We start from the raw sequence: 23927 nt of genomic DNA, 5'->3' as shown, positions 1-23927 counted from the left end.
TATGGGTGATTAGGGGGGATTGTTATGGGTTGGAGATCAATGCCCAAAATGAAAAACCTCTAGAGCATGGATTCTTGTTTCGGAGTTGATTTTTTCTCAGCAAACCTAGATTTATCTCTAGCTCTAATTAATATTTATGGGCCTGATGTAGAGTCTACAACCACCCTCCAAAATTTTGGCTCGCATGCAAATTTTGGAGCCTACCTTGGATCCTATGATTGATCATTCCTTGGCCCCTTATTGGGAAGATGATGATCTCAAGCCCCCTCCTTGATCTTAATATTTTTTCATGTTCTCATCTTCATGCAGTATGTGTCATCTTTGGGCATCGGGATTATTGTTTTTCATGCAACAGGAATGTTGTTCTGCTCCAAGAGGAAATCTTGTGTGTATCAGTTGTTCTGATTACATAGACATGTTTCACACTCACTTCATGCACTCTTGTCACAAAAGTTCTTGCATCAAGTAGAGTATGTCCTTTATGTTTTGTATGGTCAATGTTGTATCACTAAGTGTTCATGTGTGATCATAGTCAAGTTCTATCATTGTTTGCATCAATCTCATTGATCTCACACTTAGCCCAGTTTCCCAAGAAACCTAACCTCATCCAGCTTTCCAAAACTACACACTTTGCTTCGGCAACCCTCAAGTTATTTCTCCTTTCCTGTTGGAACTATATAATGCGCAGAGACACTAGCCTCCCTTGGCATCCAAAACTGCAAAGTGGTTTCCTCTAGTGTCCTTCCCTAGTTGGAACCCACTGTCTTTGGAAACTGAGTAGTGTTGTCCCTCAGCTTCTCAGCCAGCGCTGCTCTCTAGAAATGCATAAAGCAGTGAGGCAGCCAGCACTACTCTCCAGAAATGCACAGAGAAATTCAATTGCCCTACATTAAGAAATTGCGCAGAGGTTTCCTCCTAGGATCCCATCCCGCAGCAGGGTCTTGTCATCAGAAAATGCGCAGTATTGTCCCTCAACTACTTAGGCTTCACTACACTCGGAAACTGCATAGAGGTGTCCTCCTAGGACCCCATCCCATAGCAATGTCTTACATCTCAAAACTAGGCAGTGTTGTCCTAACTGCCCAGCAGCCTTGTTCTCGGAAATTTCGTAGAGCAGGCAGCCCAACCTTGCTATGGAAAACTGCGCATATCATCCCGACAACATTCACTGTCTACTGAAACTACGCTAATCTATCTCCCAGTGACTACAGGAAAATGTGACATGTTGCATCACTCTCAAGGAGTTGAGGAGAAGGAACAAGAAACCAGGTTATGATCAGGACCTCATGCAAACTCCGTCGGATGCATGATCATCTTGAGGGTAAGTATGGTAAGTAAAGAATATATTTTGAAGTACATATCTTAGTGAAGCTTGAAGGACTACTTGTCATTGTCATATCATTTTATCTTCGATAACATGCATGTTTGCAAGCACAAAATTATTTCATGTGTTTCCTCTACGTGTCTTGCTTCCTTTTCGCTTGTTTGACCAATTGTCTTCTTTGGCATGTTGATTACTATGTCATGCTTGCAAGTTTGTTCTGGAAATTTTGAAGGTTTGTCTTTGTGTGTATGAGTTGTTTTCACACTATCGACATCAGTTTCACTCACACACAAAGTTGTAAACACTATCGTGGAAGTGTCATCACGATCATTCGAAGACAAATTTCAACTGTCACACTTTTCGCTCTCAACCTTCAGGTCAGTCTCACTGAGCATATGTTCTCTTGTTGGTTTGAGTTGTCTTTTCATTAAGTCATGCTAGGTGTGTGATCACATTGTTGTGTCTACATGAGTACACTCGCTTTCACATTTAGTCAATTTTCCTGAAAATCTGTCGACAGGACAACGCTCCATCAACCGAACCCAATATCAATGACCTTGCACTGCTGCACTGAGCTATGCAAATATTGAGGCTATCCTTTGGGAAGTCTTTTCTGCACAATTCTAGAGATGAGCCAGCTAACCGACTCCTATAACTACGCAGAAGTTGTCCCAAAATTCAATCGAGTATGCGCTTCCCACAAGACCTCCCATTAAGCCTCTCACTAGTCAATTGGAAGAAATGACTTGAGTTGTGACCCAGGTTGTACTCATCTCCAAAATTTCGTAGAGCTATCCTGAGCAACCTCTCTTCCTCGCTCTACAAGCAACTCAAGAATTGCATAGAGTTTTCTTGTCCTGCCCTTCTTCCCTGCTCTGCAACCAGCTCAAGAATTGCGCAGATTTTTCCTGCCTTACCAACCCTTCCTCCTCGCTCTGCAACCAACTCAAGAATTTCACAAAGCTGTCATGTCTAGCGTTGTTTCCCCACTCTGCAACCAGCTCAAGAATTGCACAGAGTTGTCCTTTGACCCTTCTTTCCTGCTCTACAACCAGCTCAGAAACTATGCAGAATTGTCCAGGCCCAGACTATCTCTGAGGATTGCGCAGTTTTGACCAGCAGCTCCTGCATCCCGACTTCGTTCTCCTCTAGAAAATTGCATAGATTTTTCTGCCAATGCCTCTTTTTTCCCACACTGTCTTCCCCAGAGAAATTATGCAAATCCCAGCTGGATGACCTTCCTAGTGTTCCCTTGGAAAATTGCACAGATTAGCCCAGTATCTCCTCGACACCATGCTTAGCCTTCTTGTCGGAAATTGCACAGTTCTGCCTCCCTGCCCCACAACTGTCACTGTTGTCTCAGATTACGAAAATATGTCTCCAAGTGACATCTGAGCAGATTTTCCTGACAATGTTATGGAGCCTTGCATCCTGGCCTATGTTTTTCTCTCGCAGTCTCAATCCCTAGTCTATCTCACGATCACCTGCACCGAAATGGAAAACAATTCATCATGATCGACTAGGATATTTTTTTGGATTTGATGTCATCTCGTCATGAGTTATTGCAGGAACAGGTACATTTATCAAACATGGTACGATGACGAATGGGATGGAAAATAAGCACATGCTTAAAGAATTTCTCGTGGTCAAAAAAACACATGAAGCACATCGAGCAAGCAAGCGAAAGGGACACATTCACATGCACCATCAAGCAAAGACCAAGACCATTGAATACCCCACACACTTTTCCATGTAGATGTGAAGACATGTTACACCGAGAGCATATCATCACTCAGCAACACAACAACTCGACACAGACACCACAGTCAGCCAGTACATGTCAGCAGTGTCATGTCAAGTTGTGTTATGAGTTGTCTCAGCCACATCACTACTATGGGCCATACTTGTTGTAATTAATGTAATGTAAAGTGGAAGTCCAAGAGACCCACATATGAAGTCGAAGAGTCATGTAAAGTTGAAAAGTCATAGGAAGTCAAACAGTCATGAGGGAAGTCGAAGAGTCACAAGGGTCAATTATACCCGCTTGGCTATATATAGCCCCTCATTATATGGACAAAATACTTTTCATCTTGGCTCCTCCCACATAGCCTTGAGAGTCTGTAGTTTGTTCTTTGAGGAGCGAGGAGTGGCTCCAATATCCCACTACTAGGACTAGTGATGTATGGTGTACAGATGTGTCTTGGATATTTTGCTTAATTCAGAAGCTTGTCTTAGGCTAGCACATTTTCACGCATGTTTTGTATCTATTTGTAAGACTATTCTTTAAATGTTTATAATGCATGTTTTCTTAACCTGTACTAAGATAGTTGAACTACTTCGGTTATTTTAATACTCATATTGTTGAATATTGTTGTATTGTTTATCATTGTTGTCATGTCCTTGTGGACTACTCCGTTGGACATTAGACAGACCATCGTTGTGTTTTCTTGGTTATAACAACCGACACCCCTGTGTGTACTGTTCTACATGACGGTGTATGTGTTTTCCCTTGAAATTTGGTTTTCACAACTACCACATCTGTTGTGGACTATTCCACTGGATGTTGGACATGCCCTTGTTGTTGTTCACATGTGTTTCTTCCTGGGTTGGGACTATTCCCTCTCATCAAGAGGCTCACTTTACCTTCCCCTTTGACAGTAAGAGAACCCGAACACAGAGTTACATTAAGCACTCACCAGGCACATTCACCTCGCTTTCTTGAAGTTACAAGCATAACACTTGTTCAGTCAATTTAGTATGTCCTAAATTGCTACATTAATTATCAATCTAGGAGTCATAAACTAATGAAGTGTGGCGCACTATATATGCAAGACAACCTCTTTCTTACTTTTTATTGTTTTCAATTTTATCTTGTTTTTTGGGGTTTTATCTTGGTTTGTCTCCTAATGCAAATGGAAATCCTATTCCTAAGTTTTAAGAATACTTTAGAAGGCAAGTATGGGTATAGATTTTAAGGAAATTATGTCCTTTATGATGACTTCCAGAACTTAACACTTCAGAGGATCTCAAAACATGCTAATGATGAAATTAATAATTTAACAAGAATGTAAATGTGCAACTATTTGAATCAAACAAGTGATGAACTACTGATCATGAAATATCTATCTCTGCTGCTCATCTAAATACAGAAATAAAAGTTAAGCTATTGCACTCAAACAAATCAAAAACTGCAAACTAATAAAAGTAAAACCAATTCACTTCATTTATAGTCCGATAGCTCGCCAAGTAGCTTTTCGGGGTTAAGCCATGGCTCTGGAGATAACGTCAATAACATGAGGAATTGATATCTAAATTATCTACTTGCAAATGAAAATAAAATCAAGTCTCTTCACTTATAGTCCGATAGCTCGCCAAGTAGCTTTTCTGGGTTAAGCCATGGCTCTGGAGATAACGTCAATAACATGAAGAATCAAATCACTTCACTCAAAATCTGATAGCTCGCCAAGTAGCTTTTCGGGGTTAAGCCATGGCTCTGGAGATAATGTTAAATGATATGAAGAATTTGATATCTAAACTAGCTATCAACAGCAAATGAATAAGACTGAAATTGAAAGCTAAGAAAAACAAAGTCAACAGAGAGGATAATCTCATGTCACTATTTATTGCAAAAATTGTATGAAAATTCCCGGGCCTATCCTAACCTGAAACACACTGATCAGTGTTAGCAAAAATATACAACACTTGGAAAATCATGTACAAGAATGAAACATTAACACCATAACTGAAATGTGAAATATACACAAGTGAACAAACTACGAAATATCTACAGCGGAAATAAAACAACAGCATATGAAAACTTTACAGAAATAAAAGAACGAAACCTTAGCCAGCAGGGGCCCTCTGCATGGCCTTGGTTAACACGCTGTCAGTGCGAGATTATGTTCACACAGTCATATAAAACAAAGTCTTATTATATTGCAAAATAGAGGAAGGATCCTCTCGTTATCACAGCAGGACCAGTGTCACAGCACAGTACATAAACTTAACAACAAGATTACATCAAAAAAAACTAGCTACATGCGTTTTCAAATGCGTTATTTATAAGAGAAATTACAAAACTATTTTTCCTATGGAACTCCTTCAGCAGAAGACACATAAAAAGACAGCATCCATGAGCTTAGCGTGTTGGTTGCCATGATCATTCAATCTACCAAAAGGTGGTTGTTGGATTTGCGTCGTGGAGGTAGTCTACAGCTATGTAACAGTCCAAAAATAAATATCTAATTTAACATTAAATTTAAATGAGAGTGGCACTTACCTAGCCCAATAAACATGTAATTAATAAACTAAATTCAAGTATGAATAGTGCTTACCTGTGGTAGAAGTAGGCTTACCGCAACAAGGTTTTGGGGACGACTGTCCACCCAACCGTAGGCTCAATTGTGCAAAGATTTGCTACAACTGGCCACCCCCGAGCCCTCAATCAACGTACTACTTCTAGTGACTCCTATGTCTTAGAACACCATTCTCCCAAGAGAATGGAAGACAGAATCTCGGAAAGATGGAATGCAAGAATGCCTCTCATATTCCTCACCATCTATTAAATAGAACAAACATTGGATGGGAACCACATGCACACACTCCATGTGTCTACATGCGACTTTGATTTTTAGCTTTCTTGTTTTATTTCTTTACTTTTATTTTGATTTTTAGCTTTCTTGTTTATTTTCTTCTTTTTGATAGCTTTACTGATTTTTTATTGTTTTCTTTGTTTTATTTCTATTTATTCTTATTTAGAGCTTTAGTATAGTTATTAGTATTTTTATTTTTATTATTTTTATTTATTTTCTTGTATATTTTTAAATATCATTTATTATTTAACATTTATTATTTATTATTTTTATTATTTATTATTAAGTGATTTATTATTTATTATTTATATTATTATTATTTATTTGTATTATTTATTATTTTTATTATTTATTATTTTTATTATTTATTATTTATTATTTATTATTTATTATTTATTATTTATTATTATTTATTATTATTTATTATTTATTATTTATTATTAAGGGGAGGGATATTACAAGCTGTCAAAATGAATCCACGGATCTAGGAATGGTCTCAGACCCTTTTACTTGTTGAAACAGAGACCTGTTTGCCGTAAGACTCCTTGTTTGACCACCATTTGACCACGGCTTTCCTCTACGAATCTGGCTAAACCAATAAGACCCAGTCCATGTCCAGATCATTTCTGACCTGCCCACGTGCCTTGTTTTTCTTGCTGACGTCTGCATCCTAGAGATCAACAAAAACAGCTGCGAAATCTCAAGTCAGCTGCGGAAAGTGGCTGCATTCCGCAGCTGATGAGAAAAATCTAAGTCAAATAGCAAACACAAAAACATAGTTAGAAAACCACTTAAATGCACTCTCAGAATCAATATGTAATGTTTTTTGATAGCTTGTGAGGCATTGGTGAGAGGAAAAAGTCTAGAAAAGTGTGTAGAAGAGATGTAGTTTTAGGGCTCAACATACCCCCACTGTGAAGGTGTTGCATGTCCTCATGCAACCAAAACTATGACCATCCTCCCTTCAGTTCATGTGTTCTGAGACCTCTTCTAACACATCCAGCCTTCTTTTCTTCTTTCTTGGTACCACTGTCATCCTATGCTTCCTCATTAGGCACTTGAATTTGAGGTTGATGAGAGCTCTGCTCAACCTCCTGCTCTTTTTCTTCAATTTTCTATTTTTCTTCTACCACAGCCCAAGATGCAACATGGTGTTGTCATGAATAATCTTATCCAACCTGCTATGTTCTTTCAATGTTTCATTTTCTCTTTTGATGTGTCTATTTAAGACCTCCAGTTCAAAAACTTCTTGTTTTAGTGATTGGATTAGAGCTTCCTGGGCTGTATTAGGTTGGGAAGATGAAGTGCCTTGATCTGTGGCAGTGTTCTCCAATGACTCAATATAATCATACATTTCTTGCTGGGTTGGATCTATCTCAGGTGTGGTCTTTCTTGCGCTGTCCCCAAAATCTGGTTGAGAAGGACTGATCTCAAAATCTGGCTGAGAAGAACTAATCTCAAAATTTGGTTGAGGAATAGGAGTATGATGTGGGCTAAGGCCAGGAGGGATTGCTGGAGGTTGTTCGGGTGTTTCCCCTCCTAAATCAATGAAGTGGGGCCCTTTAGTTTGTACTTTCCTCAGTTTTCCTTTAAGTCTGGAGATCCTCCTTAGATTCTGTGAGCTAGTGTCTCCTTTCTCCACACTCTGTTTTTCTTTCCCTTTTCCCTTTGTTGCAGCTGATTGTTCATGAAGGTAAACTAGTCTTTCAGAGAGTATTTGGTCCTCTTCTGAGGAAGGTTCTGGGGTTTGATAGACAGCTTCAATATTTCTTTTCCTTTTGAGTTTTCTTTGCTTCTCAACCTCAGTTCTTTCCTTCCTACTTTCAGACAGCTTCTCTTCCTTATTAGTTTCTTTAGCTATGTTAGTAGAAGTGTCCTTAATTTTCACACTTGTTTTCCTTCTCCTACTTTTCCTTGCTGAGCTGCTCTCAGGTGTTTCAGGTGGATCCTGAAAGAAGTTTCTAACCAAAAATTGTTCCCAGGTGTCCTTCTTTTCCTTTAACTATTTTTCAATCAAAAGTTTTACAAGGCTATGATGGTACAGGTGGAGATCTATGTCCTCCATATTCTTTTGTACAGTTATGGACATCTTTTTTAGGCTATTCAATAAAACGTAAAGCAAATTGATGGTTTGATTTTCTAGAAAATTAATTAGCAACCAGGTGTGGTACATATACATGGACCCAAACCGTCCTTCACATGTAATAAACTTCTGGATTATCAATAATAGACTAGTCCACTTTTCCTCTAAAGCAGAGACAGGGATTCCACGTTTGAAAATGGTTATATCCATACCTGGATTGCGTAGGATAATCCTCTAGGCCCTCTCATCAAATATTTTGTTTTTGAACCACCGTTCCCCCTCTTGTGGGAGTTTCATTGCTGCTGCGATAGATGCCTCTGTGACTGAAAATTTAAGATCTCCAACCTCAACTTCCACGCCATTAAAAGACCTCGAAAATGTCTTCGTAACTTCTTTATTGTAACCTCTGAATTTCTAGATGAACTATAGCCATTGCGCCTTCCTTAGTATGCTTTTCAATTGTGGATACCCCTCCATGAATTTAGGCCCTTCCGGTTCTACTCTTAGCAAAAGACCCATTCCTTCCTCTTGCCTTAAAATACGTCTGAGTGAGTAATGGATTGACGAAGTTGAAACGACTGTGTTAGCAGGGAATGGAGAAGGTTTGTGGAGAAAAACCAGTAGTTGTAACAAAAGAGCAGAGAACAAGTAATGAGAATGAGTTCACGAGGATGTAAACAAGCCATAAATAACAAACGCAACTTCAATGGGATAGTATAGAAGTAGAGTGAGCTCGGCTTTTGAGATAGAAGGTTGCAGAATAGGCATGAGCATGTTCTCAAAATGACTGCGGATTTGTGCGGTGGGGAAGAGCCGTGATCAAATAGATTACGTCCTCATAATTACCCGGTTCAGCAGGTGGAATGCCAACGTACAAATAAACACGAGTTAAATTCGGAGGCGGATCATGAGGCCGTTAAAAATTAATGCAAGGTTCGTGGAGGAATCATGTAAAGGCCATGGAGCGGTTATGAAAGCTATCAATGATAATCATTACACATAATGGAGCCGTGGTTTCATAACTATATAGAATGTGCTTTAAAATGCTATTTGAAATGAATTTTGCTTACCTTAGAATCTTACCACTTCCGCTCACTGACCTTTGATTGGCTGCTTCATGTTGATACTTTAGGTGTTTTATATCTTCAACATATTTTCCTTTGTCATGCCTACATTTGGTTCCCATCATTATTTGGCTAACATATGACTGTCAATGCTTGAATAACAGAGTGTTAGCTGCGGAATCAGTTTTTAGCTGCAGAAACTTAATTCAGCTGCAGAAATTGACATAGTGAACATATGACTGAATGGAGATGGATGGAAATGAATGATGACTGAGTGAATGATATATGAAAATTGGTCATAAAAGGAATTTTATTGGCGAAATGTGATGATGAAATGAAATGAAATGAAATGAAGTGAAATGAAGTGAAATGTCATGAAACTATTTTTTTGGAAAATATAGGGCGTCAGAAGTTTCTAATTTTCGCCCTGTATTTTCTGTATAAGACTGCCAATCATTGATTGGTTTTCAAGCCTATACAATTTTTATTTTTATTTTAAAACAGAAAGAACAAAGACTAGGCTGGTGGAGAAGAAGGATTCTTCTTCACCAGCCTTATTGCAAAATTATCTTGAAAGATTTTGACAAATTCCTCCTTTGAGAGTGGCTTATGATAGATCTTTAATCTATGGCCATTCACAATAAGAGGAGTTTGATGTTCATCAATGGTTTTGATTCTTACCGCTCCATTGCTAAAGACTTTGTCAATCTCATATGGCCCAAGCCAATGAGTCTGAAATTTACCTTTGAAATCTTTAAACTTGGAATCAAATAGCAATGCCCAATCTCCAGCTTTAAACTTTTTCTCCTTGATGTACTTGTCATGCCACTTAGCTCTTGATATTGAACTAGATCAGTTCTGAGGATTGCTTCTTGTCTGATCTCATCTAGCTCATTCAACTGCTCCATTCTATGCTTTTGGGCTTATGATAGATCCATTCCCAATTGAACTGCCATCTTGAAGGTTCTAACTTGGAACTCAATGGGGAGCAGAACTTCTTTCCCATAAACAAGTTCATAGGGATAATGTCCTGTTGTATTCCTCCATGTAGTTCTGTAGGCCCATAAGGCTTCAGGAAGCCTTTCTGCCCAATCTCTTTTGTGTAGAAGAACAGTCTTGGTAATGATGCCTTCAAGAACTTTGTTTGTAGACTCCACTTGACCATTTGCTTGCGGATGGTAAGGAGTAGATTTTTTATGCTTGTCCTTGTACTCTTCCATCAGCTTCTCCACCAATTTGGATGTGAATTAACCTCCTTGATCTGTCACAATTTCTCTTGGAACAGAAAAGCGAGTAAAAATATCCTCATAAAGAAAACTAACAACTGAATGCTCAGTGGCAGAAAATAATGCCTTGGCTTCTACCCATTTAGTGACATAATCAGTACATACCAATATATACTTTCTTTGTTTAGATGGTGGGTTAATAGGTCCAATGAAATCTAAAGCCCATTTTTCAAAGAGTTCGATGAGTACCTGTGGTTGTAATGGCATTTCATTTGAAAGGGTAGGTTTCCCTACTCTTTGACAGTTGTCACATCTTCTGACATATTGTTTTGCATCTTTGAAGAGGGATGGCCAATAATATCCTAAAGAGAGAATTTTATAGGTTGTCCTTTTTTTAGCAAAGTGTCCGCCGCATGGTTCATCATGACATGCTTTGAGAATATCAGGCATCTCATCTTCTCTAACACATCTTCTGATCACAAGATCTGGCCCTGTTTTAAACAATTCGTTAGAAATCCATGAATATTTTGAACTCTCCTAAATAATCTTTCTTCTTTCACGGGGAAATAAATGTGGAGGTAGTTTTCCTGTAGCTAAATAGTTAGCTATATCTAATACCAAGGAGTCTTAGTAGTTACTGCAAATAAATATTCATCAGGAAACTTGTCATCTACAGGAGAATCTTCTTTAGTATTCTTAATCCTAGACAAGGAATCAGCTATTGTGTTTTGTTTCCTTAGTCTATTTAACACAGTAATATTGAATTCCTGTAAAAGTAGGATCCACCTTGTAACTCTACCATTAGTAATGGGTTTGTTCATTAGATATCTAATTGCAGAATGATCAGTATAAATAGAAGTTTCATAGCCTGTTATATAATGTCTAAACTTATTGATTGCATGAACAGCTAAGAACTCTTTTTCAGTCACAGTATAGTTCAACTCAGTAGGAGTTAAATTTTTACTGGTATAGTAAATGGAATAAGGAACTAAACCTTTCTGTCCTAATACAGCCCCTAGAGTTGTATCTGAAGCATCTGTAGAAATATGGAAAGGAAGTTTCCAATTTGGTCCTCTCAAGATAGGCGCTTCAGATATTCTTGTTTTCAAAGTTTCAAATGTTGATTGGCAATCAAGACCCCATTTGAATTCACAGTCTTTTGTCAGCATTTTGAAGAGTGGAGATGCTAATTTGGTGAAGTTTTCTATAAATCTTCTATAATATCCAGTAAATCCCAGAAAACTTCTAACATATTTTTGACAACTTGGAATAGGTAACTTGGAGATGACTTCAACTTTTGATCTATCAACTTTAATCCCATCCCCTGAAATATGATGTCCTAAAACAATACCTTCAGTAAACATCATAAAGAATTTTTCATGGCTTAGTGAAAGGTTTGTTTCTTTACATCTTATAAGGACTTTTTCCAAATTTTCTAATGCCTCTTCAAACAAATCACCATAAACTGTAAAATCATCCATATATACCTCTACACAATCATGGATTAGATCAGAAAAAATTCCTAGTACCGCTCTTTGGAATGTTGTGGGTGCATTACATAATCCAAAAGGAAGCACTCAATAAGAAAAAGTTCCCTATGGAAAGGTAAATGTGGTCTTATCCTAATCTTCAGATGCTACTTGAATTTGATTATAACCACTAAAACCATCCAGAAATGAAAAGTACTTTTTGCCTGCTAATGTATCTAATACTTTATCGATAAAGGGTAAAGGAAAGTGATCCTTTAAAGTTGCTTTATTCAATTCCCTGTAATCAATGCATACCCTCCATTTACCATTCTTTTTAGATACTATAACCGAAGGAGAAACCCATCGGCTATCTGAAATTGGGTAAATGAAATTTACATTGAGTAGTTTTTGGAGCTCTTCTTTCACTATCTCCCTAAGATTTGGATTCATCCTTCTCTGAGGTTGTCTGATTGGTCTACTATTTTCCTCGATATAGATATGATGGATGCAAGTCTTAGGGTCAATACCTTTCATATCAGTATACTCCCATGCAAATGCAGTAGAATGTTTTTGCAAGATTGTGGTTAGCTCTTCCTGTTGTGACTTTTCCAAATTTTTGTTGATATTCAGTTCTTTTCCTGGAAAAATTTCAATGGTAGAGCTACCAAACTCTTCCATGGAGTAAAGAGACATTTGTCTTGATGATAAATATTCAATATCAGAATCTAACTGAAATTTTGTGTGGTCATATTCTGAAAATGTTTCAAAATTTTCTAATGTGTTCAAAATTTGACTATCTTCACTAATTTCAGAGAAAGTAAAGACAGGTTGTATAATATCTTCATCGTCGACCCATTCATTATCTCCTACTTCTATAAGTGCCTTTGCTGGAGGATACAAATTGAATTTATTTGTTGAACTACCATCAAAATGTACATATCTCCATATCTACAACTAATGAAAGCATCAACTGTGGCTAGCCAGGGTCTTCCTAAGATGAGTGGATGTCCTCCTAAATTACTCTCGGGAGTCAAAATCATGAAATCTACTGGATATTCCCAAGAATCTAAGGAGACTAAAATATCTTCTAGTACACCATCTGGTTTGATTATTGATCTATCTGCAAGTTGCAGTAAGGTGGGTGTAAAAAGAAGATTAGGAAGTTTAAGTTGTTCCATAGTCTGTCTACTCATAATGTTGATAGCAGCCCCTAAGTCAATCAAAGTGTTTGGAATTTCTATCCCATTTATATGTGTCTTGACAATTGGACTACCTGGATCTACATACTTCTGCATGGTAATTTTTCTCATCATGATATCTGCAATTTTTCCTACCAGGTGGATTCTTCTTGTATCTCTTGGTTTCCTTCCTAGTCTTTTAAGACTCAACTCCTTTATTGTTTTTTCTAGAATAGGAATATCTGTAATGGCTTGTAGCAAGGGAATCTTGATACAGACATTCTTTAATTCATCTAGAAAATCATAGTCAGGCAACAAGATTTGTTTTTCCACCCCTTTGTCAATTTGTAATCTTTCAGGGAAAGGAGGCGTGGATGAAGATACAGGTTGCTCAACTATAGGAGTTGTGGGGGTTGACTCTTTTTCTTTTCTTTTTTTGAATGATTGGGTTTTGAAGAGATGCTTCCTCAAAACCTTTATTGACTTTAACATAATCCTCCTCAGAGGTACCTTGCTCTTGAACATCTATAGAAGGTTTTTCTAAAACTCTACTAGATCTGAGTTGAACATCATTAAGAGGAACAATCATATAGGAAGGAAATTGTTGTCCTTCTACCATGTAAGCATTCTGAGGATTTTTGTTGTTGGGATTTGGCAATGGTTGGGCTGGTAGTTGATTTTTATTTTGTTGAAATGGAAGCAAGAGTTCAGAATTTGGATTTTGTTGAGAAGGTTGTTGTTGTGGGAATGGAAATGAAAGTTGTGGGTTTTGATTTGGAATTGGTGGATTTTGTTGATTTGGAAAAGATGGAGGATGTTGATAAAATTGAGCAAATCTCCCATAAGGATTTTGCATCCCTTGCGCCCATGATTGGTATGGATTTTTAGATTGGGGCCAAGGTTGTTGCCAAGAATTCCAATTTGGTGGGAGCTGAAAGTTCATAGGATTGTTAAATCCCTGATTTTGTTGCCCCTGCCACGGTCTTCTTGAAACAAAACAAATGGACTCTACTAAATTTGGATCTTCCTAAAAGACAGCTTTGAACCCAGGGATTGAAGGACAATCCTTGATCTCATGACTTTCTGAGCAAATCATACATGTTTCTAAAACTTTTGCATCCAAGGGACATTCCCTTAGAGCATGTTTCTTTCTACATTTTGGACAAAAGATGGCCAAGGCATCATCTTCTGCTTTCTACTTGTTTTGTATTTTAAGGGTGTCTAGTTGTTCACTAAGGCTCCATAGAATATCAATTTTGAACTCATCGGGCATATTGCCAATCTCTGGCCTACTTACTAATCCAGTTGTAGATTTGTTTGCTCTAATAAGAGAAGGATCTCTCGGCCCTTTTCCAGTTTTAGATTTTCCCCTTGAGAGATGAACACATAGTTCTGCTATGTCACGAAGTGGAAGTTGAGAAATATCTCCCTTCCCCATCATTTTTAAGATATATATCCATTCATCTCTAATGGATTTCAATAGAAGGGCTTTCAATTTTTCCTCATCTAAATTACTCATTTTTGCTCTCTTTAAGTTGTATTGAAATCTTTCAAGTAAATCCTCCAAGTTTTCATCTTCTCTTTTCCTCATCTTGAATACCTCATCCTTATGATTGGTGGGCATACAATAATCTAGATATCTATCCAAAAATGTTTGTTTCATATCATTCCAAGTCCTAATAGATTGAGTGACTAATCCCATGAACCATTTCAAAGCAGCTCCTTTCAATGTTGAAGGAAACAGTTTGAGTTTTTGAGAGTCTTCCATATAGTCATAGGTTCGGCAAAAGACTTCAAACTCAAATAGAAATGTTTCAGGATCCTCACTTCGCAACCCATAAAAGTTTGGGAGGACAGATGGCGAAATTTTTTTCATTGTTGTATGAGTTTCCTCATCGGCTATAGGGAATCCAAATGAGTTATCTCCATCCCTATTTCCCCCATTGTTACCTATACCTCCTCCATTATTTCCTCTTCCTCTACCTCTACCCCCTCCTCCAAATCCATCTACTACTTCCTCTGTCATGATAGTTTCCTCAGAGTCTTCTGGTTCTTTTATCAATAGTGAATGAGGAAGAGTTTCTCCCTTCTCTTCTTCAGGTGATTCTACTTCTTTGATTACAATATGTTCCCCTGTAGAAGTGAAGAAAGGTTCTTCTCCTAGATCAGATTTAGTAGATAGTGTGGGAGAATCTCCTAATTCGGCTGCTGCCCCTTGAATTCCAGGAATCCTAAGGCTGGGAGTATGAGTCAGAGATGATGGAGGTGTATCTTGTCTATGCCTTGAAGTAGCTGGAGTTGTGAAAATCAAACTTTTGGCCCTAGCTATAAACCTTCCCCTAGAATCTCTTGCTCTATGCATGTCATTTTTTATATTTTATTTTTTTATTTTTAAGTCGGGCTAATAATTCTCTTTCTGATCTTCCAGGTCACACTAGGTGCAAGAAGAGAGCATAATCAAGAAATTATTGAACTAATAACTCTCTTTTCTGATCCTCCATATCACACTAGGTGCAAGAGGAGATCATACTTCAAGAAGTTATCAATTTTTCCCTTCTTTTTTTTTCTTTTTTTTGTAAGAGATCATCTACCTCGTTACACTTCCCCGGAAACGGCGCCAAAATGTTTATTCAATTTAGTATGTCCTAAATTGCTACATTAATTGTCAATCCGGGACTCGTAAACTAATGAAGTGTGGCGCACTATATGTGCAAGACAACCTCTTTCTTATTTTTTATTGTTTTCAATTTTATCTTGTTTTTGGGGGTTTTATCTTGGTTTGTCTCCTAATGCAAATGGAAATCCTATTCCTAAGTTTTAAGAATACTTTAGAAGGCAAGTATGGGTATAAATTTTAAGGCAATTATGTCCTTTATGATGACTTCCAAAACTTAACACTTCAGAGGATCTCAAAACATGCTAATGATGAAATTAATACTTGAACAAGAATGTAAATGTGCAGCTATTTGAATCAAACAAGTGATGAACTACTGATCATGAAATATCTATCTCTGCTGCTCATCTAAATACAGAAATAAAAGTTAAGCTATTGCACTCAAACAAATCAAAAATTGCAAACTAATAAAAATCAAATCAAATTCACTTCATTTATAGTCCGATAGCTCGCCAAGTAGCTTTTCGGGGTTAAGCCATGGCTCTGGAGATAACGTCAATAACATGAGGAATTGATATCTAAATTATCTACTTGCAAATGAAAATAAAATCAAGTCTCTTCACTTATAGTCTGATAGCTCGCCAAGTAGCTTTTCCGAGTTAAGCCATGGCTCTGGAGATAATGTCAATAACATGAATCAAATCACTTCACTCAAAATCCAATAGCTCGCCAAGTAGCTTTTCGGGGTTAAGCCATGGCTCTGGAGATAACGTTAAATGACATGAAGAATTTGATATCTAAACTAACTATCAACAGCAAATGAATAAGACTGAAATCAAAGCATAACTGAAATTGAAAGCTAAGAAAAACAAAGTCAGCAGAGAGGACAATCTCATGTCACTATTTACTACAAAAATTGTGTGAAAATTCTCGGGCCTATCCTAACCTGAAACACACTAATCAGTGTTAGAAAAAATATACAACACTTGGAAAATCATGTACAGGAATGAAACATTAACACCATAACTAAAATGTGAAATATACACAAGTGAACAAACTACGAAATATCTGCAGTGGAAATAAAACAACAACATATGAAAACTTTATAGAAATAAAAGAACGAAACCTTAGCCAGCTCGGGTCCTCTGCATGGCCTTGGTTAACACGCTGTCAGTCCGAGATTATGCTCACACAGTCATATAAAACAAAGTCTTTTTATATTACAAAATAGAGGAAGGATCCTCTTGTTATCACAGCAGGACCAGTGTCACGGCACAGTACATAAACTTAACAGCAAGATTACATCAAAAAAACTAGCTACATATGTTTGCAAACGCATTATTTATAAGAGAAATTATTTTCCTATGGAACTCCTTCAACAGAAGACACGTAAAAAGACAGCATTTGTGAGCTTAGCGTGTTGGTTGCCATGATCATTCAATCTACCAAAAGGTGGCTATTGGATTTGCATCGTGGAGGCAGTCTACAGTTGTCAAAATGAATCCACGGATCTAGGAACGGTCTCAGACCCTTTTAAGTGCTGAAACAGAGACCTGTTTCCCATAGGACTCCTCGCTTGACCACCGTTTGACCACGGCTTTCCTCTACGAATCTAGCTAAACCAATAGGACCTGGTCCATGTCTAGATCATTTCTGACCTTCCCATATGCCTTGTTTTGCTTGCTGACACCTGCATCCTAGAGATCAACAAAAACAGCTGTGGAGTCTCAAGTCAGCTGCGGAAAGTGGCCGCATTCCGCAGCCGATGTGTAAAATCTAAGTCAAATAGCAAATACAAAAACATAGTTAGACAACCACTTAAATGCACTCTCAGAATCAATATGTAATGATTTTTGATAGCTTGTGAGGCACTGGTGAAGGGAAAAAGTCTAGAAAAGTGTGTAGAAGAGATGTAGTTTTAGGGCTCAACAACACTCTCATGTGCTAAACAAAAAAAGCTAAGGAAAATCTCTAAGATACTGGAAACCGGGCCATCGTAGCAAATGGGACTCCTACACTAAACGGTGTGAGGTCTAGTTGGGACTTCATACCAGGGAGATCCCCTAAATGTTGGTGGGTCCAGCACTGTCAAAATTTATAGTGCTAGAGGGAGGGCCAGATGACAAGTTGAATCCTAGAAATCTATTTTGAATCTTCACACATCTATCATGTCTTATGTTACTCTTCGAGTTCTTGTTTCTGTGACTGCTTCCGGTTCCAATATGATTTTTCCTTCCTCGTCAAGTTCTAGAAATATTGTTTGAACTGGGAGCTTGCCACCTATAACCCTCTTTAAACATGAAACATGGAAAACTAAGTGCACTCGGGAAGCTGCAGGAAGCTCCAATTTGTATGCCATAGTACCAATATTTTGGAACACCTTGTACGGACCATAATACTTCGGTGATAATTTATTATCCTTCTTAGCTTGATTGAGGGCATTTTTTATATGGTTTGAGTTGTAGGAATACCCAGTCACATACATCAAAACTTCTTTCGCTGCGATGTTGATATGCCTGTTGTTTCATTTTATTCTATGCCAACGTGAGGTTATCCTTTAAGAGTTGGACAACTTGTTGTTGATGCTCGATGTGATGTTCCATTGCTTGAACCTTAGAATTTTCTCTTAAATATGATGTGATGGATGGTGGATGATATCCATAAAGTGCCATAAACAATTCATTTTTGTTGTAGTATGGAAGGAAGTGTTATACCACCATTCAGCCAAAGGCAACCATTTGACCCATTGTGTCTATTTATCAAATACAAAGTAACGAATATATCCTTCCAAACATTTGTTTACTATCTCAGTTTTCCCATCAAATTGAGGACGATAAGATGAGCTATGACCTAACTGAGTATCGAGACAAGAAAACAATTCTGTCCAAAAATTTCCAGTGAAAATGGGATCTTTGTCGCTTACAATAATCTTTGGGTTTCCATGTAGCTTTTGAATTGTTTCCATAAATGCAGTAGAAATTGTACTAGCTATAAATGGATGCAATAATGCACAAAAGTGTGCATACTTGGTAAGTATGTCAACTACCACCATGATGACACTCTTTCCTTCGAACTTGGGTAAACCTGTGATAAAATCCATTGGAACCTCATCCAATGTTGGCTTGGAATGGATAAAGGTTGTAATACTTGGGGTCTTAATTGTTTCAACTTTATTTTGTTGGCAAACCAAACATTCCACCGCAAAATTTTGAATATCCAATTTAAGGCCATCCCAAAAAAATTCCTTCTTAACGTTGTGGTAAGTTTTTAAAAATCCTGAGTGCCCTCCTAAGGGAGAAGTGTGCAATTCCATAAGAATATTTTGTTTGAGTTGGGAATTCTTACATAGGTATAAGCGATCTTTGTACCATAACGAATCATTTTTTCAACTAAATGTATCAGATGTACTGGGATCTTGTTGTAACTTTTGAATCAGTGCCCACACTTCTTCATTTTTCTTCCATTCATCCCTTGCTTTATTTATCCAGTCTGGTTGGATAATAGAAATGGCGCACAACAATGCTTCCACATCCTCATCCTTTCTTGAGAGTGCATCTGCCACAACATTTTTGTAGATGATTTTAAAGTCATAACCCAACATCTTTGTGACCCATTTTTTTTGCTCTTCAGAGGATAATATTTGTTCTAAAAATTATTTAACACTATCATGATCCGTTTTTACCTTGAAGTGTCTTCCCATTAGGTAGGGTCGCCATTTCTTAAGTGCGTGTAGTATTGCCAACATTTCCTTCTCATAAATAGCTTTGTGTAAATACTTTCCTTTGATTGGACGAATTTTGAAAGAAATGGGTCTTTCAGCTTGCATTAAAACAACACCAATTCCATTTCCTGAAGCATCACATTCCACAATAAAGGTTTTTGTGAAGTCTGGCGTAGCTAAGACCGGTGCTTGGCACATTGCCTCTTTAAGATGTTCGAAGGCCTTTGTTGCTTCTGGAGTCCATGAAAATGCATCTTTCTTCAATAATTTTGTTAGAGGTGTTGCTATTCTCCCATAATTATTAACAAACTTGCGATAATACCCTGTCAACCCGAGAAATCCTCTCAAATTCTTTATGGATGTGGGGATTTTCCATTCCTTAATGGCTTTAATTTTGCTAGGGTCTACCTTAACACCTTCATGAGATACAATATGACCTAGATATTCCACCTCCTGTACTCCAAAGAAACATTTGGAGCTTTTTGAATATAATTATTTATCCTCCAATAGTTTGAGCACCCTGTCAACATGTTGAACATGATCCTTCCAAGACTTGTTGTAGATTAGTATATCATCAAAAAATATTAACAAAAATTTTCTAAGGAATGGTTTGAAAATGGAATTCATCAAACCTTGAAATGTAGAAGGTGCATTAGTAAGACCAAAAGGCATGACCAAAAATTCATAATGAACCTTATGAGTTCTAAATGTTGTTTTCGAAATGTCTTCAGTTTTCATTTTGATTTGATGATATCCTGAACGAAGATCCAACTTGGTGAAGTAAATTAATCCATGCAATTCATCCAATAATTCATCAATGACAATAATGGGAAATTTATCTTTAATAGTGAGCTTGTTGATCTCCCTATAAACCGGACACATGGGCCATGATCCATCCTTCTTGTGCACCAATTCTATTGGAGCAGAAAAATAACTTTGACTAGGTTGAATTATACCAACCTCTAGCATTTCTGCAACCATACATTTAATTTCACTCTTTTGAGCATAGGGATATGTGTACGGCCTGATGTTTGGAGAAACACTTCATGGAATCAAATGAATATCATGATCATGATCATGAATAGGTGGGAGGCCTTTTGGAGTCTCAAATACCTTGGAATGATTGTCCAAGACTTTTTGGAGATCTGGAGAAATATATGATTTCGATGTGGGAACCTCTAGCGAACATTATTGTGCAATTACGCCTCGTTGTTCCTTCTTTAGAAGCTTTGTCATACCGTTAGAGATGATTATCTTTCCCAGTTTCCTTGCAATACCCCTTAATTCAACTTCCTTTCCTTCCACACAAAATTTCATGGAAAGTTATTGAAAATTAAAAGCTATTTTACCCAAGGGTTGTAGTCATTGGACTCTTAGTACAACATCAACACCACCCATTGGAATGGAAAGCATTGGGATATTCAATACATATTCTCCCATGCATAGCTTGATATTATGGCACTTTCCAGAGCAATTTATGGTTCCTCCACATGCAACCATCACTTGACACTCTGGTGCTGGATATAGGAAGCAATTCAATTCCTTGGCTATCTTACAATGAATAAAATTATGGGTACTTTCCGAATCAATCAACACTATTACATTTTTCTTCTTGATATGTCCTTCTATCTTGATAGTTTGAGGAGTGGTAATTCCAACCAATGCATTATAAGATATGGTCGGATGCATTTCTTCTTTATCTAGGGTTTGTTCCTAGAGTATATCCTCTTCTTTTGACATTTCTTGTTCCTTTTCTTCCTCCTCTTCACAATCTATGTAGAATAATTTCTTCTCAGCACACTTATGACCTTTAGTGTATATGTTATCACAACTGTAACAAATCCCTTTTGCTCTTTTTTCTTCCAATTTTTGTGGTTTCAACCTTGTAGGTTGTGGAAAGCTAGGGGAAGAAACACTTCCATCTTTATAGTTGTGAGTGGTAGGCTTCCTGGTTGACATAATTTTGCTTTCCATTTTTCTTGCTAACCTGAATGCCTTCTCCAATGAATCAGGTTCCCAAAGGAAAACCTCATGTTGGATATTATCCTTTAAATTCCCTATGAACACATCAATCCTATGCTCCTTTGAAATATCTTTTACCCTTATGTTCAATTTTTGGAAGTCCTCAATGTGCTGCATCATTGAACCCTTTTGCTTGAGTTTTATCAATGGGCTAAAAAAAGCGTTTCTTTTTGTATCCTCATAATGTGCTATCATTATTGCCCAAGTGACAATTTGTTTACAAGAGCAAAGCCATTGATACCATACAAACTGATTTGGTTCCAAATATAAAGTTGCAATATGTACCTTTTGTGTGTTTTGCACATTATGGAGATCGAAAAATTTCCCCAAATATAGTATCCATGTTCCGAGATCCTTTCCATCAAACTTCCTCATATCGATTTTTGGAACATGGTGGGTCTTCAATCCAACATTAGAGTCTATGAAATCATGATTAACGTTTCTTTTGTTCTCATCATGAGTTTCCTTTACTACCCTTTCACCATTACTAACCATTTCTTGTAGCAACTTATTCAAATCTATCTTCAATTCATCCATCTTAGCGTCCATGCCATTCATCTTAGCTTTGATGCCATCCATCTTAGCTTCCATGTCATCCATATTAACTTGCATGTCATTCATATTAGCTTCCACGCCATTCATCTTGGCTTCAGTTACCTTTTGTGAGAGTGAAATTTGTTGTACTTGGTCTTATAATTTTGATATATCATGTTGCATTTCTTCCTCTTCTTCACGAGTCATGCTAGAGCTCTTAGGTTTCTTACTAGGTGTTTCCATTTTCTTTCTTCAGGGCATCAATTAATGCTAATAATTCTTCACTATTCCCTTTGAATTCCTTCAAACTAATTTTTCAAACCAATATTATGCAAAATTTAAAAAAATACACACCTTTTTTTTTCACTTTGTAAGAGCTCGATATTGAATCTGTTGTATCTCTGTAACTGCAAATCTCAAATATCTAAAATAGTGTCCTGCAGTAGCCCTTTGATTCTTATTTCTAACCCTGCAAGTCTGATCAAGATTGGATTCTCCAAGAAAGGGTAATGCCAAATCTCCCACGATGACCTGATTATATAATAGTTCAGTAGAGGGAAATTGTACGAAGTTCCATGTGTCACTTTTTCGACCTTAGTACCTGAAACTGATATACAAAAAACTACAAATCGTCCTCTTTTCGAAACTTCTTACGAAATTTCAATCTGATGCTCAGAACAAAAGTTATGACGATTTTCCCTAGGTCACCTGTTTGGAATGTAATTCGGGAGTCTCCAAAAACCCTAACTTCCTCAGATCATATCTCCAAAAATATAGCAAGACGAGCTTTGAAATTCGAACACAAAGTTCAGAACGGTTTCAGCTCAAATGGGTTTTTTTTTAGATTCTGAAACATCACATAAACAAAATGATAGCTAAAATTCCACGATGACCTATTTGGAGCAGCGAAACCCTAGAATCCAAAGCTTTGGTACCAAATTTTATGAAACCAGCTCACAAAAAGATAGAAAAGATAGATCAATGCCTTAGAATTCAGCCTCTTCAAGGGGGAAACTTCATTTATATTACATAAATGAACAATTCTTGGATGATACAAATGACTAAACCCCCCTTCTATATATAGGAGTCTAAGGGGTCACAATATAATCAAGCCGACATAACAGTGATAACATAAGGGCACAACAATAACAATAGTGGGTTTCTATGGGGCACACTAATAACAATATGGGGACAATAGGGGCACAATAATAACAATAAGGGCTACAATGACAATAGTAATGGGGGAATCACTAGTATTATAGGGACCTAACATTTCATGTTTTTTCACCATGTGTTGCAACATGTATTATAGGGATCGTTTGTTAATTTCAAGAGATCTAATAGGTAAGTTATGTTGTTTAACGATTTGGTCATATATAACGTTTCCAATTTTCCCCACAAACCTATTGTTGAAGTTTCTTCAACTATATTGAAGAGAACTTCATCCGCTAGGCATAACCTGATGGTACTGAGAGCTCGGGCATCCAAGTCCTCCTAGTCTGAATCTGTCATGCTAGCAGGTTTCATAGAGCAAAGTTACTCTTGCTGGTGAATTTCTCCACCTCGAACTTTGCATTCATCATTTTGGCCATTTCTTTCCTTCTAGGGTTTTTGTCTTTCAACTAGGGTTTCTTTAAAAAATATTTTGATTTCCCTTCTTCCAACTAGGGTTTTCAATATTTTCTGCTCCAATTTCTGTTACTTAAAAAAAAATTCCAAAATTATGTTCCTTTCCAAAAAAAATTTGTTCTTTTTTTTTCAATTTATTGAAAGAAAAAGAAACAAACAAAAACAAAAAACAAAAAAAACAAAAAACAAAAACAAAAACAAAGAAACAAAATCAAAAAAAAAAAAAAAACTTACAACAGTTTTCTGAAAATTCCTTCTCCTTTTTTTAACTTCAGTTTTCTAGAAGAATCTATGTTAATGGATTGTAGATTTCTGTGGTGTGGTTTTTTAGAATCTAAATTCGGATATTCCACAGTTTTCAATTTTGGTTTGTCGACGTTTCGAGTCTAGACCAAGACTCATCATCAGGACTTGATTTACAAAGAAGAGAGATAGCGGTGATAAATATGTTTATGGTTGTGTGAGATGAAA

Source organism: Pinus tabuliformis, chromosome 8 (assembly GCF_031772625.1).
Source record: "Pinus tabuliformis cultivar Carrire ecotype Pingquan chromosome 8, CPIR1, whole genome shotgun sequence".
Taxonomy (NCBI): Eukaryota; Viridiplantae; Streptophyta; class Pinopsida; order Pinales; family Pinaceae; genus Pinus; species Pinus tabuliformis.
This window is presented reverse-complemented; position numbering follows the sequence as displayed.